The following is a 15,044-nucleotide window of genomic DNA, read 5'->3' on the forward strand; positions in this document are numbered from 1 at the left end:
GAGGGCAGGGACATTGGTGAGTGTCAGGATGCCCCTCACAGCAAAGAAGGATCCAGCCAAAGGTGTTGACAATGCTGAGGCTAACAAACGGTGAATTCAAGTGATGTGAGTGGAAGGAATTTATGTGCACCATTTATCATTATTAGCATTAGAAAAAAAAAACATGTTTGTGTGGCATCTGAGCAGACTGTTTCCATTGTACAAAAATAGCTTCCTGTTTTTTTCATCAATACATGATGAGGAGCTAGGAATTTCGATCTTCCATGCTATAAGCTGAAAGGAAAGAGCACCAGTGGCAGCATGCTGCATACAGTAGGCAGTTAATAAATGCCTGCTGTCCAGTACAAAAGAGTTCTTGAATCCAAAGAGGTAGAGGTATGCAGGCCTGCCAAGTAGCAGGGCTGATGGGAGATAAAAGGAAGTTGCCATTAAGAGAAGCTGCCAAGTAGATAAATGAAAATAAAATTCCTAAATACAGGTATCAGGCATCAGCAAACTTGTCCCACTGCTGACCTGGACAAGGACAGTTCAGAGAGAAGAAAGATCCTGAAGGTAGATGCTCTCCTACTGACAGAACTCAGGATTCCACTGAAAATGTCCAGTGGGCTTCTTGATAACCTCTTCAGGCTGGTGTTGACGGAGTCTGCAGAAGGCTGTAAAAGCAGTTAAAAGTATGGAGTTCCTTGGTGGTGCAGTGTCGCTGTCGCGAGACATGTTTCTACATATTTTCTCAGCCTCTTTGCTGAAAACTCTATCTTGTCCTGCTTTACTTTACCCCATCTTCCTGCTTGAAAAACAGTCGCAGTGATGGTGAATGACTTAAGCTTAAGAACAAAGACCTAAAGGCATAAGTTATTCATAGGGTCAGCTGAATGAGGACTTCATGCGTTGGTCTAGGCACACTGGACCTGTGCAGATTGGCACGCCATTTGCACAGCATGACACGACCTCTTAAGAATAAAAGAGGAGCCCCATAGCCCCAAGGGGTTTATGAGGGGTCATTAGCTGGATACGCATTAGCAAGGAGAACCGAGGTGCAAACCTAGGCACGCCTCCGGGTTGCTGCAGATAGGAACGCTGTCTGTAGAAGCACAATGGTGATTCTCTAGATGCTATGCATAGATAGCAGACAGACGCCAAGCTTCCTTATATGCTAATGATTGTTAAATGCCTAAAGGTCAGAGTAAAAGCTTAATCAGCAACCGGCTAAGTGACTTCTAAAATAACTTAAAAAAAACCTATATCCTGCACCTACAACCCCCTTCTCACGTGACATAATCCTAAAAAACACAATAAAAGCAATGTGGTTTCTTAAGGCAGTGCACTTGGTCCCTGAGACCTTGAGTCCCCTGGTTCCCACCTTTACTTAAGATAAATGTCTCTGTGTCTTGTTCTATGTTAACTCTTCCCTTAAGTTTCACAGCACCCGTTCTTCAGCCCCATCCTGCTGAGCTGGTCTCGGCAGGGCAGCAGGTTAAGGATCTGGCATTGTCACTGCTGTGGCTCAGGTGGCAGCTGTGAAGCAGGTTTGACCCCTGGCCCAGAAACTGCTGCATGGCTTCGTAGGTGAAGCAACCACCCCCACCCCCCAAAAAGCAGCTAAGAGTAGGAAATGATGAGGGTAATGTTTTTGGGAAAGAAACAGGATCATCAAATCTTCACTACAGGCAAGAGAGGGTAGGGAGGCAGATGCCGGGCAGAACCAAAAACTACCCATCAGGGTTAGACAGTCTCCTTGAAGACATGACTCCGAGGGGTGGGTGGGTAGAGGGATGGGTATAGATGAGTGTAAATGGGCACATGGGGGTGGATAAAGATGAATAGGTCCATCTGAGAACTGATTCCACTGATACTCACCCAAAACTCCTGAATTAACTTTCCAAATATTTTCATTTTCCTACATTGATACATTAAAGATCTAATGACATATTAAAGATCCAGTACTGGAGTTCCCGTCGTGGCACAGTGGTTAACGAATCCAACTAGGAACCATGAGGTTGCGGGTTCGGTCCCTGCCCTTGCTCAGTGGGTTAACGATCCGGCGTTGCCGTGAGCTGTGGTGTAGGTTGCAGACGCAGCTCGGATCCCGCGTTGCTGTGGCTCTGGCATAGGCCAGTGGCTACAGCTCCGATTGGACCCCTAGCCTGGGAACCTCCATATGCCGAGGGAGCAGCCCAAGAAATAGCAACAACAACAAAAGACAAAAGACAAAAAAAAAAAAAAAAAAAAAAAAAGATCCAGTACTTAGAAAATCTTTTATCCCTTCTTGAACCGAGAAGTATCAATTTACATCTTCCCCCTTTTGGAAAACACCCCACATCCTGTTCTAAGGTACAAGAGAGACCAGTAAAGAGTGGTCTGCCCCATTCCCGCATCAGGGGCCCCAGACGTGGGGAGGGAGCCCCATCCACTGGCTTCAGTGTCCAAGACCCGGGTTCAAAAATTCAGCCCCTTACCAGGTATGTGACCCAAGGTAGTTATTTATAATCTCTCAGGGTTTTATTGTCGTCATTCTCTATTAGGAAACTAGAACCACCTTGTAAGAATCTTGTAAGATTAAATTAAATAATATCCATTAAAGTACTTACCACTGTGCCTAGTATTCTGATCAGTGTTTATAGCAACTGGCATAATAATTTTATATATTATGTTTATACAAAATATTTTTTGGCCATGCCTGTGGCATGCAGAAGTTTCCAGGACAGGGATCAAACTCGTGCCACAGCAGCGAGCTAAGCCACAGCAGGCACAACACCAGATCCTTTGCACCACCACAGAACTCCTATATAAAGTATTTTTATTACTGGTCACCCACAACCTTAGTTCATAATATGTAAATGATATCTCGATAAAGTTTTGGGGGTTTTTTTGTTTTTGTTTTTTTGGTCTTTTTTAGGGCCGTACCGGCAGCATGTGGAGGTTCCCAGGCTAGGGGTCGAATCAGAGCTGTAGCTGCCAGCCTATGCCAGAGCCACAGCAACCCGGGATCCGAGCCGCGTCTTCGACCTACACCTCAGCTCATGGCAACACCGGATCCTTAACCCCCTGAGCAAGGCCAGGGATCAAACCTGCAACCTCATGGTTCCTAGTCATGATTCCTTTCCCCTGTGCCAAGACAGGAACTCCTAAAGGTTTTGTTTGTTTGTTTGTTTGTTTAAGATAAATGTCAAAGAGAATATAGAGAAGGAACTAGAAAAGTTACCCAACTGTATAGCCCAACCTTGAGTTAGGGGTAGTTTGCCCCTGACTTGGTCCAGCCCTCTTTTCTAAATCTCTGTCCTCTATATTTCATTATTCTCCCTACTCTGCAAAACCCAGTATTCTACCCAGTTTTCCATATTAGCCTGACTGCAATGACCCACAACACCCCCTCCCCCCAAATTCTCTTTAACTCCCAGTAAACCACTGAATTCCTTTGTGGTTAGTCTCAGCTAGGTAATAGCAAGTGAATAATTACTTTCCTTAAAATCATACTAACATATAAATGATTCTGGGGAAATTTCTCCCAAGGTATATATTTTTTTAAAAAACAGTCTTGGGGTTTTTTTTTTTCTGGCCACACCCACAGAATATGGAAGTTCTGGTATGGCGGGCCAGGGATCAAACCTGAGCTAGAACAGTGACAACACCAGATCCTTAAACCACTAGGCCACCAGGGTAATCCCCATTGAATCTTGTTTTTAAAAGTGTTAGACTAGACATGATTTTCTAAAACTTTTTACACAGAATTTCAAACGTCCATGAAGTTACAAAAAAAAAAAAAAACAAACCCAAAAAAACAGAACTCCTGGGTACCCTTCACTCAGTTTCACCAACTGCCATTATACCCCATATGTGAACTTCATTCTCTCTCTTTTCTTCCACTCAACACACACACACACACACACACACAATTATAAAACATATAAAAAATGTTTCCTAAAGCATCTGAGTACAGTTACATGCATCATGGCCTTTTGCCCTTAGTATTAATTACTTCATGTGTCTTTCCTAAAAATAAGGATATGTTCTGACATAACCACAGAATAGTTATCAGCTAGCTACCTTTATCTAACCCACAGTCCATAATTAATTTTGTCAATACAAAATCAAATCCAGTTGAAGGGCAGGTACTATGTTTAACTGTCACGTTTAGACTCATTTAATTTGGAACCTTTCCACTATCTTCTTGATCACTTAGGATACTTACAATTTTAAAGAATACAGTATGCATGGGATGTATTTTTTATTTTTTTATTGTTTTGTCTTTTTAGGGCCACATGTGTGGCATATGGAGGTTCCCAGGCTAGGGGTGGAATCAGAGCTACAGCTGCCGGCCCACACCACAGCCATAGCAATGCCAGATTCGAGCCAAGTCTGTGACCTACACCATAGCTCATGGCCTGGGATCGAACCTGCGTCCTCACGGATACTCGTCAGATTCGTTTCCACTGAGCCATGCGATGGGAATTCCAGGATATATCTTTTAGTAGGAATACTTTAAAATCCTCACTTGTTTTCTAGACTCTGGCCTTGCTTTTTCTTCTAGAACCTCTGGCTACCTGACAGAGTACCTATCTGCTTGTTGACAGTCTCCCCAACAAAAGCGAGCCCCATGTAACCACCTTCCACAGAACCACCATATCCCTGGAGCCTGAGCATCATGGCACCCAAGAACTCAGTGTTTGCTGAATACTCTTCCAAGGTGACCTCCTTCTAAGCTTCCCTCCTAAAGTCAGCAAAACAGGGACCAGCCTGTGCACAGCTGACCCCAACTGCCTGTCTGGATTCTCCTCTCCTTAGCATGTTCATTCATACTTGCCTATGATCAAGCGTAGGAATATCTTCAGACCACGACTTGTCTATCTTGCTCCAGATCAAAACTTCTGAAAACATCTACCAATATAAAACCATCCTCCAAGATCTTAGACAGAAAAAGCAACTCAACTATTTATTCTAGAACAAAGCCCCATTAATGTGCATATAAATAGAAGGAATAAATTAGTTCAAATGCATCAAAACTGCACTCTTATAGAGTTCCCACTACAGCTCTGCAATTTAAGAACCTGACAGTCTCTGTGAGCATGCAGGTTCGATCCCTGGCCTCCTCAGTGGGTTAAGGATCCGGCATTGCTGCAAGGTGCAGTGTAGGCCACAGCAATATTGCTGTGGCTGTGGTGCAGGCCAGCAGCTGCAGCTCCTATTCAACCCCTAGCCCAGGAACTTCCATATGCCACAGGTGTGAACAGAAAAAGGAAAAAAAAAATGTACTCATTTTTTCTTAAAAAGTTTTTTAGCAATTTCTACTGTGGCACAGTGGGTTAAGAAGCCAACTGCAGCAGCTTGGGTTGCCAAGGAGGGGCAGTTTCAATCCTGAGCCTGGTGAATCAAGTTAAAGCATCCCGAGTTGCTGCAGCCATGATGTAAGTTGTAGCTGCGGTTGAATTTCAATCTCTGGTCTGGGGAACTTCCATATGTCGCAGGTACAGCCATGAAAAAATTTTTTTTTAATCTGAAGGTCCCTTAAGACCTCCTTGGTAGCACTAACATTTTCCTTTTGGGGAAGGCAGGCAGCCTAATTTTAAAATTATGCTCAAGAAGGCAGGCGAAATCGTTGTACTTTATTAAGACAATAAAAACTCCCCAAACTTTATCGTTTTAATAAAAGCTGTTCTTAAAGTTGTGTTTTATTTACTTAATTTGATGATGTGTTTAGGAGGGTGATGTTTTAAGTACCCAAAAGGTAATTATCTGTGAAAAATTCTAAAAGAAAAACGGCACTGAGTTTTGTATAACATGAAAGCAAAATTGCTGAATAGCAGAAAATGGGAAGACAGAGCCAAGAAGAATAAATCCTCTGATGAGTTTGTCCAACTTTACTTACTGGGAGTTTATCGAGCTTAAGCCCATCCTATTCAGTTCCCCCAAAGACCTGCTTCTTAGAAACACAGACAGGACCTCGTAATGCTCTCCTTTTCAACTTGCGGCACTTTTTACCTGGGGGTCTCCATGGGAGATGTGGTTGCTCTTGCTTTTTCCCTAACAATTTGAGGAAAGGAATAAACATTTTTTTTGGCTGTGCCCACAGCATGTGTAAGTTCCAAGGGCAGGGATCAAACCCATGCCACAACAGTAACCTGAACTACAGCGGTGACAACACCAGATCCTCAACTGCTAGGCCACCAGGGAACTCCCATGACATTTTAAAAATATTAAATCAGGCTGGTACACTGTACAGTAAAATGTGTGAGTTGAATTTTTTGAGACACATGAAATTTCTAAAAATGTTTTCAGGTGGGCAGCACAACCCCCTTCAACCTTCTGGGAAGAAACTCTGCTCACAGAACCCTGCACCCAGATGCAGGCTAAAGCTCTCAACTAACAGCCCCAGCACCAAGGGCTGCTGCCAAGAAACAAACCCTCCATATTCACCCTTCATCACTGTCTAATTCCAATAAAAGGGGGGAAAGGGAGCACTTCCCCCAAAAAGCATTAAACTTTCAACACCTCAAACCGTATCAAGGAAAATCAATTCTGAGAAACAAGAATAGAAGTCTAATCTGAATTGGCAGGAATTTGGAATTATCGAATATCTTCAAGGACATCTGGTCTCGAGTCAAGACTATAATGAGAAGCAGGTTCATCAGGGGCTGCCTGGTAAAGAGCTTCTGCCAACAGATAAAGGGCCAACCTGACAGTGGGCTAAGAGAGCACAGCACTCAGCCAGCCTCAGCTCTGCTTTTTGCAAAGAAAAAATTTTTACAAAGTTAAATTTTAACTATTTGAGTAACTACTATATATCTATCAAGGCACAACATGAAAATGTCTACTTTCTTTCAACCCTAAGTCACAGTTCCCCCTTCTCTCCCAGGGGCAACCACAGTTGCAAGCCCCTTGTGGGTCTTTCCAAAGGGTGCATCTTGTGTATCTATATTTGATCTGTTGTTTACTGTTTGACTGGTTGATTGGCTCCACCATGGTACAACTTTTTTGTTTCTTAAACTTTCCATCCACTTTAATGGTGGCCATTTAAAGAAGTAAAAAAATTCTCTTCTGATTATTTTAGAGACTCATTTATCAGAAATACCCAATATTGGTAGAGCCTCCTTGCCTGCCCACTTGAATCTCTCACAAGCATCCTATCTAAATAAATTTATTTCCTGAATATCAAAAAAAAAAAAAAAGAAAACAAAAGAAAGAAATACCCCATGTTGCAAGCTGTGCATACAGTCTTGGGCATCTGACCCTGGCTATTTCCCAAAGGAGATCACCTCACGAGGTCACACTGGGCAGGGTCCCCCTGGTAGTCCAGTACCCCTTATGGAAACCAACTCAGCATCTGGCTCTATAGTAAGAGCAGAAGAGATGTGACCTCACCAAATTCTCACCACAACCTACAGTTCAAGTTTCACATCAACAACTGTTGTCCGCATTTCACAGATGAGAAACTGAGGCTCAGAGAGCGACTTGACCCCGGTGGCATGAGAGGACTGGTTTTGAACCAGGGGGCCATCCACTCCACAGCCTCAGAAAGTGAGACTGGAGGCACTCACCACGAGACTACATAATATGAACAGTGCCAAACCAGTTTGGTCTGGATTATTCCAGAACTTTCTGATGCCTGGGGAATAAGACGCTTGGAGCAGTCTAGCAAACCTTTTCAGGGAAGAGTCATTACAGTGAAGTTTGGGAGGAGGTTCTCACTTAGCCTCTGCTTCTGAGTGATTGTCTTCAGGTGGAACCGAACTCTGCAGCCAAGTTACCTGTCAACACAGAGGTTCTTGCAAAGCTGGAAGAGTTCGTGTTAAAAAGAGAACTGGTATCTGTGAAGAGCTTACGGTCATTTAATCCTAAAAACCACCTTGTATGATTTTTCTTTTGGCTGCATCTGCGGCATATGGAAGTTCCCAGGCTGGGGATCGAATCTGAGTCACAACTGCCACCTATGCTGCAGCTGTGGCAATGCCAGATCCTTAACCCGCTGCACCAAGGATCAAACCCAGGCTGCCACAGAGACAATGCCACAGCAGGAGCTCCTCAAGGGGGGTTTCTTTTGAGGGTAATAAAATGTTCTGGGTTGAGATGGTGGTGATGGTTGCACACGGTCTAAACTATATCTCGCATCTTTTTTAAAAAAAAATGGCAGCCCTTGCTAGTTATGAGACCATGGAAAGGCATATTACTTATCCGTCCTTGCCAATAACATGGGATAAAAGTTGTACCTGCCTCATAGGGCTGTTGTGAGAAATACATAAGATAATCAAAGAGAAGCACTTCTCCTGGGGCCTGTCACATAGCAATGCATTGATAAATGCCCTTTATTATTATTTCTTTCTCCCCGAAATGATGTGTTCTTTTTGGTTGCTTTTTTCTTCTCTCTTAAAAACAGAATTAGGAATTTGGGATTAATATATACACACTACTACTCATAAAACAGAACACCAACGTGGACTACTGTACAGCAGAGGGAACTCTATTCAATACTGTGTAATACCTATATGGGAAAAGAATTTGAAAAGGAATGGATAGATATATCCATATATACACACACACAAAACTGAATCACTTTGGGGTGCATCTGACACTACCACTACATGGTCAATCAACTATATGTCAATAAAATAAAATTTTAAAAAGTCAGGCTACATTTTCTTTGACTGTTACTCCTGATTGATTTTTAGCTACAGGAAGCTCAGAGCTCTCTACACATTAAAAAAAAAAAAAAACTCTCCAGTATTTGATCTAAGAAAAAACACAGTAGTATTCAAGGAAAATTAAAATATGATAACTTGGATATAGTTCAGGAAACCCCAACCCAGTAGTATTACAACAGCACTACCACTGTAATACTACTGTTACTGACACACAGCGGGGAGGAGTGAGGAAGCGGAAGCAGAGCTGACATTTATTAAGTGCTTCAAAAGTGCTTTATATCCACCATGACTTGTCATGACGGTGGCAGATGTGGAGGAGGCAGATATGACTTGAGCACAGTCCTGGGTCCTAAGTACACAGTCAACCCTGAAAGCTGACTTTTACACACGAGCGCGCACGTGTGCACACACATACACACCATGAGAGGCGCTGTCATACACGTGTGTCCTGGAATAAACAGGAGCACAGGAGAGACGGTCCACCCTGAGCATCAGGAAGGCATTACAGAAGTCACCACACGGGAATGTGCCACAGGAAATCAGAGAGGGAAAGGCATTCTTAGCCCAGCAAATGCACAGAAGCATCAAAGTACACAGTGTTTCTAGGGATCTAGGGGCCTTGAAGGTGGGAGCAGAGGGGAAAAAAAATAGACCTCAAATGTGATGGGTGGCTGTCCTCAAGGCAAAGCTCTAGACTTTGTCTCAGGAAGTGAGTGCAAGGAAAGTTGGTGTGAGCCACACATGAGGAGTTCCCACTATGATGCAATGGGATCAGCAGTATCTCTGCAGTACCGGGACTCAGGTTTGATCCCCAGCCCAGCATGGTGGGTTAAAGGATCCTGTGTTGCTGCAGCTGCAGTGTAGGGGTTACAAACGCAGCCTGGATCTAATCCCTGGCCTGGGAACACACATGAAACTGTCCAGGCCATGAAGGGTATGCATAACCAAAAAGTCATCAAGTATCTGAAGGCTGTCACCTCACAGAAGCATCGTGTGTCATTCTGATGTTACAGCGGAGGAGTTGGGAGACGTGCCAGGCCAGACACTGGGGCTGAGCACAGGGTTAGTGGCCCTAAAAGAGGGCTGCATTTTTACTGTACGTGCTCCAAAATGCAGAGAGTTATGCTGAACTTTAGGGCCCAGATGTAGATTTTCTGATCAATGAGCTCATCCAGGCAAAGGACTTACAGAGGTCGTGGTTCGATCAACTCCCACAGAAGCTCTCCCAGCCACACTGAGATGATCCTTACTGGGAAAGAGCAGGTTGTTGCTAAACCAGAAGAGGACATTGCGCAGGAGAAAAGGATATCCCAGAAGAAACTGAAGAAACAAAAACTTATGGCCCAAGAATAAATTCCACAAAAAGTAAATGCAAATAAAAGTAAAAAAAAAAAAAAAAAACACAAACAAACAAACAAACAAACAAACAAAAAAACAAACAAAGAAAGAAAGAAAGCAAAAGAAAAAAAGCTCAAACCACTTTTCTTGGCAAACAGCTACAGTGGGGTGAGCAGGGAGCAAAATCTGACCACACGAAAACACCTATTCCTGCCTTCAGGCGAGGAAGAGCAGTGTCTCTGTCGCACAGACAAGTCCAAGGGAGAAGTGAGCGTGATTAGGACGTTCAATGCCAAAGCCATGGGGTAGACCAGAAGGCCTGACCGGAAGGATGCAGTCAAAGCCAGGAAGGAAGGACAGAGGGGTGGGAGCAGCAGTCAACCTTTTCAGATTTTAAAAAAAGCACAACACTGTCCATAGCACCAAAGGAGATGAAACTGGACACTTCCAAGTTCCTCCTTAGAAACCATACAGTTATAATGGAAGCTTTATCAGCACTGTTTGACAGAAGCTTCCGTGACAGTGGAAACGTTCTAGCCCTGTGCTGTCCAATACTGACATGTCAGCCAAGCACGGTTACTGAGCGCCTAAAATGTGGCTAAGTGGGATGGAGAAACGAGCTTCCAAATTCAATTTCAGTTTAAACAGGTTCTTGTCCTATTCCTTACAGCTACTATTACTACACATGGAACAGAGGGAGTTTAGGATCCCTTCCCACTTTCTAATCATTCTGTTACCCTAAGCAATTCCAAATTGTTCAGAGGGACCTCAAAGTTGGTCATTCATAAAAGAGAGGTATTCAACATCATCTGTGACATTACTTCTGAAATTCTTACGGTCACTCCATGAGGTACCAGCAGTACCCCCTCTCTAGGTGAATAAAATCAGGTATTGCTGTGAGGAGAATCAACCCACATCTCTTCATTATTACCATAAATATTCTGGTAGCCGTGTGTGTGCAGACAGTGGGATGAGGTGGGGCCAGGACTGGATGACAGCTGAAGCCCCTTGCAACCCTGTGGTTTCAGATTCTACAGTTGCCACCAGGTTAGTTCCAACAAGCAGCTGCTTCCTGTTGTGATGCATCCTAGCCAAGATATCAAAAGCACCTCTCCAAAGCCCTCTGGCTCACACCCCAGCACAGCAAAAGTCAGGAAAGTTGCAGTCATTCATCATCAGAAACCTAGTTTCCTGGAAGAAACAACTTTTTCTTTTCCCCTTTTTGTCTTTAAGGGCCGCACCTGCAGCATGTGGAGTTCCCAGGCTAGGGGTCCAATCAGAGCTGTAGTCACCGGCCTACGCCAGAGCCACAGCCATGGCAGATCTGAGCTGCATCTGCAACCTACACCACAGCTCTCAGCAACATGGGATCCTTAACCCACTGAGCAAGGTCAGGGATTGAACCCACATCCTCATGGATGCTAATAGGGTTTGTTAACCACTGAGCCACAACGGGATCTCTGGTAGAAACAGTTAAACAGCCCCTTCAAAACTTCTCACTCTGCAAACAAGGCTGTGGATTTAACACACAGTCAGAATCCACCCTCCCCCCATGTATCTCCCGAGAACAAACATTCTAATTCCCCAGAAATAGTCCATGCATCCCCCACACGTTCCCCAGATAAAGTCTCCGGATGTCCCCCAACTGGGTTCCTTGCACCTGGCAACATGGCTACTAGGGGCAGATCACCAGTCTACCCACTCCTGTGCAGTCAACCAAGTGTACAGCCCTTGGAACAGAAGGCACCCACAGAGCATGTTCCCCTGGGCCAGAGGGGACAAGGAGTCAACCCATGGGAGTCAGTTTGCCAGGCCAGCCCATCACACTTCAGCCTCTTCTCTCACTGTCCAAAGCCCTGTCATGCCCTGATGGAACCTCTACATCACTGGGACAAGAAGGGTAAACCAGATGTCATGGCAAAAGCAAGGGATGTGACATCAACTGATGAATGGATAAAGATGTGGTACATATATATACAATGGAATACTACTCAGCCATAAAAAAGAATGAAATAATGCCATCTGCAGCACCATGGATGGACCTAGAGATTATCATACTAAGTGGAGTAAGTCAGAGAAAGACAAATGTCATATAATATCACTTATATATGGAATCTAAAATATGACACAAAAGAACTTATCTATGAAATGAAAGCTGACTCACAGATACAGAGAACAAACTTGTAGTTGCCAATGTTGTAAGTTGGATTGGGAGTTCAGGATTACCAGAAGCAAACTATCATATACAGGATGAATAAACAACAATGTCCTACTATGGCACAAAAAGTATACGCAATATGCTATGGTAAACCATATGGAAAAGAAAATGAAAAAGAATATATATAACTGAGTAGCTTTGCTACACAGCAGAAATTTACACATTGTAAATCAACTATACTTCAATAAATTTTTTTTTTTTTGGTCTTTTTTGTCTTTTTGTTGTTGTTGTTGTTGTTGCTATTTCTTGGGCCGCTCCTGCGGCATATGGAGGTTCCCAGGCTAGGGGTCTAATCGGAGCTGTAGCCACCGGACTACGCCAGAGCCACAGCAACGCGGGATTCGAGCCGCGTCTGCAACCTACACCTCAGCTCACGGCAACGCCGGATCCTTAACCCACTGAGCAAGGGCAGGGACCGAACCCGCAACCTCATGGTTCCTAGTCGGATTCGTTAACCACTGCGCCACAACGGGAACTCCACAATAAATTTTTTTTTAAACAGTGTTAGGGACTGCATCACTAGTGCCAGCTATCACGGGCAGGTCCTCACTGGACATGAACTTGCTGGGGCTGCCAGAGGAGAATAAGAGATGCCTCGCCCAGTCCTGGGGCTGCCAGACCCCAGCCCCCACTGAGGAGCCAGCACTTTAACACCAAGAAGCCTCACATGAACTGTTTGCCAACTATCATTCTAGGGGTTGGGGAAAAAAAAAAAAAGAAAAAATACTTGTATTTGGGCAGCTCTAGCATGAATATTTATATAAACTCTCCATGAAATGGAGTAGCTTTGCTGCTCCTCCAAGACCTCTTAATGCTTACAATTTAAATTTTAAATCCTGTATTAGACAATCATCTTCCTCCACGACCAAATGCGCATAAGACTGAACCCTGAAATTTGCATTTTAATTTAGAATTACCTAGCAAGGACGGTGAGTCCTGACCACACACCAATCTGATCTAACCAGTGTCTTCAAACGTTTCACAGACAAAATTTCCTGACAAAATTCCCAGGGACCTCCTGTCTTCCTAAGTCAATGTGGTGGTCTGGGTTTGCTCTCAGGGAGTACCTGATCCTGTACAGAAGTCAGACAGGAAACCGGATCCCTGGAGCCAGAAGCAGCAATGCAGGAATGGAGCAAGGCTTCAGCCTGAGAGCCCAGGGAAAGGCCTTTCAAATACAATGAGTATTATAAACTATTACAAATGTCCCCAACATCTACTTTTCCTTAATATTCTCATTGATTTTTTTTAAAAGCTGCATTTTAGCAGTAAAGACTTCCCGTTTCCTCAACTGCCCATCTGGATCTAAACGAGAGCAGGACAAGGAATAAGGGGTGACAAGTAACTAGAAGATAAAGCCTAAAGGAGATTCTGGAAATGTCCCAAGACACAAGTCTCAGATGATGCCCTCACACATTCACTATAAAGAGAAAGCAAGCCAAAGACAGAGCAGGCCTATGGCCAAAGCCTCGTCTCAGCGTCCATCCTCAGGCGAGGTGAGCTCCCCAGGAGAAGCAGTATGTGCTTTTCGTGCACACTCGTGTATGGTATGGAAAGGACTGGAGGGGAGTTCCCGTCCTGGCTCAGTGGGTTAAGAATCCAACACAGTATCCCTGAGGATTTGGTTCAATCCCTGGCCTCCATCAGTGGATTAAGGATCTGGTACTGCAGCAAGCTGTGGGGTAGGTCACAGATGAGGCCAGATTCTGTATTGCTGTGCCTGTGGTGTAAACCGCAGCTGCAGCTTCGATTTGACTCCTAGCTTAGGAACTTCCATATGCTGCAGGTGTGGCCTTAAAAAAAGGGAAAAACAGACAGACAGGAGGGATGGCCCCTCTACATGGAGTCATGTGATCACCTTCTAGTTCTCTACACAGAAAAGGCTCTGGCAGGATGTACACCCAAATGGCATCATCACAGATTAGGTCTGGAGCTGGAATTGGGGGTGATTTTCTTCTCTTCTTTATACTTTCCTATCTTATTAGTGTTTTGTGTTGTGCATAATATGCACTTTATTTTTTTTACAGGAATGCTACTTCCATTTTGGGGAAAACAATGCCTTCACAAGCTGTCAGCTGTCAACACCTGACAAGAGTATGTTTGTAGTGGAGACGGGGGCACTTGTCAGAAAGGAGGTGGCTGAGGCAAAAGGGAGCTGCCCCCAGAGTTTAGCCCCACAACTCTCTCCCTGTCATCATGGACTTGGTTGGAGACTTTATTTCTACAGGTACTGAAAATCATCCCCTCCTGTCACTTGTCATCCTTTAGGGCTGAAAGTCGGGGAGAGAACAAATGCCCTATTAGCATCGGAAGAAACAAGTGAACTGAGTATATGAGTCGCCCCAACAAGTGAATCCACTTCCATGTCCAGAAAAGAAAAAAATCAAAGAAATATTAAAATATATTAATACAGTAAAACTGTAGCAAGCCAGAACCCTCACAGAAAAAGTCATTGTGAATAGTTTCATGGATTCCTGGCTGTTTGCACCAAAAATGAGTTCAGATGTGATACACACACACACACAATGGAATACTATTTAGTCATGAAAAAAACACCAAAATAATGCCATTTGCAGCAATGTGGACAGATACTAGAGATTATCATACTAGGTGAAGTAAGTCAAAGAAAGAGACAAATACCACATCACTCATATGTGGAATCTAAAATATGACACAAATGAGCCTATCTACAAAACAGAAATAGACTCACAGACATAGAGAACAGACTTGTGGTTACCGAGGGGGAAGGGTGAGGGAGGGGAGGATTGGGAGCTTGGGATTAGCAGATGCAAACTATCAGATTTAGATTGGATAGACAAGAGGTCCTACTATATAGCATAGGGAACTATATCCAA

The 15,044-nt window shown here is 43.9% G+C and overlaps 1 protein-coding gene across 29 annotated transcripts in view; it reads right to left on the minus strand.

The window, feature by feature from the left end:
- OSBPL10 (oxysterol binding protein like 10) overlaps positions 1-15,044 on the minus strand; it is a 329,934-nt gene that overhangs the window by 197,352 nt on the left and 117,538 nt on the right. The gene's annotated exons all lie outside the window — the stretch shown is intronic.

Source organism: Sus scrofa, chromosome 13 (genome assembly GCF_054392235.1).
Source record: "Sus scrofa isolate SSC_HxYL_T2T_F1_AM1 chromosome 13, Sscrofa_HxYL_maternal_Yorkshire_Landrace_v2.0, whole genome shotgun sequence".
In the NCBI taxonomy this organism is placed as follows: domain Eukaryota; kingdom Metazoa; phylum Chordata; class Mammalia; order Artiodactyla; family Suidae; genus Sus; species Sus scrofa.